The 1081-nt window shown below is 37.7% G+C and overlaps 1 protein-coding gene across 1 annotated transcript in view; it reads left to right on the top strand.

Moving 5' to 3' along the window:
* CDC25C (cell division cycle 25C) overlaps nucleotides 1–1081 on the top strand; it is a 41416-nt gene that overhangs the window by 31346 nt on the left and 8989 nt on the right. The window lies entirely within an intron of this gene.

Genomic DNA, 1081 nt, shown 5'->3' with positions numbered 1-1081 from the left:
TCACCTCAGCCTCCCAAAGGCGCGGGATTACAGGCTGAGCCACTGAGCCCGGCTTCATAGTTTTCCTAATGATCCTTTTTATTTCTGTAAGGTTAGTAGTAATGTCCCCCTTTCAATTCCTGATTTTAGTAATTTGAGTCTTTGTTTTTTATTGGTCAGGCTAACTAAAGGTTTGTTAATTTTGTTGATTTTTTTTCAAGGAACCAATGTTTGGTTCTGTGCTTTTTCTCTATTATTCTATCCTCCATTAAGTTTTGCTTTAATCTTTTTTATTTATTTCCTTCTGCTTGCTTTGGATTTAGTTTCCTCTTAGGTGGAAGTTTAGGTAATTTATTTGAGATTTTTATTTATTTGTTTATTTTTATTTTTACTTTTTTTTTTTTACTGCTCTGAGAACTCCCATGTCATCTTTTTTATTGTAGGCATTTGCAGCCATACGTTTTCCTCTAAGCATTACTTTAGCTGCATTCTTTAGGCTTTGGTATGTTGGATCTTCATTTTCATTCATCTCAAAGTGTTATTTAATTTTCCTATTATTTCATCTTTGACCCACTGCTTAGAAGTGTGTTGTTTAAGCTGGGCTCGGTAACTCAGCCTGTAATCCTGCACCTTTGGGAGGCTGAGGTGAGTGGATTGCCTGAGCCCCGCAGGTTCGAGACCCGCCTGGGCAGCGAGACCTCATCTCTACAATAAATCAAAAAATCAGCCGGGTGTGGTAGCGCATGCCTGTAATTCCGGCTGCTTGGAAGGCTGAGGCGGAAGGATCACCGGAGCCCAGCAGGTCGAGGTTGCGCTGGCTGGGAGCAGCCACTGCACTCCGGTCTGGGTGACAGAGTGAGACTCCAACTCAAAAAAAAAAAAAAAAAGAAGTGTGTTGTTTAATTTTCACATTTTTGTGAATTTTTCAGATTTTTTTCTGTTATTGATTTCTAATTTTATTTCATTGTGGGCAGAGTACATGCTTTGTGTGATTTCAATTCTTTTAAATTTATTAAGTCTTGTTTTATGTTCAAACAAATGATCTGTCCTTGAGAATTTGCTATGAATCCTTAAGAATGTGTAATCCTTTTTTTTTTTTTTT

The sequence above is a fragment of the Carlito syrichta genome, unplaced genomic scaffold, assembly GCF_000164805.1.
Source record: "Carlito syrichta isolate Samal-C Ts95f unplaced genomic scaffold, Tarsius_syrichta-2.0.1 Scaffold303986, whole genome shotgun sequence".
NCBI classification, from domain to species: Eukaryota; Metazoa; Chordata; class Mammalia; order Primates; family Tarsiidae; genus Carlito; species Carlito syrichta.
Note: the sequence above shows the minus strand (reverse complement) of the source record. Positions and strands in the feature narration are given on the sequence as shown.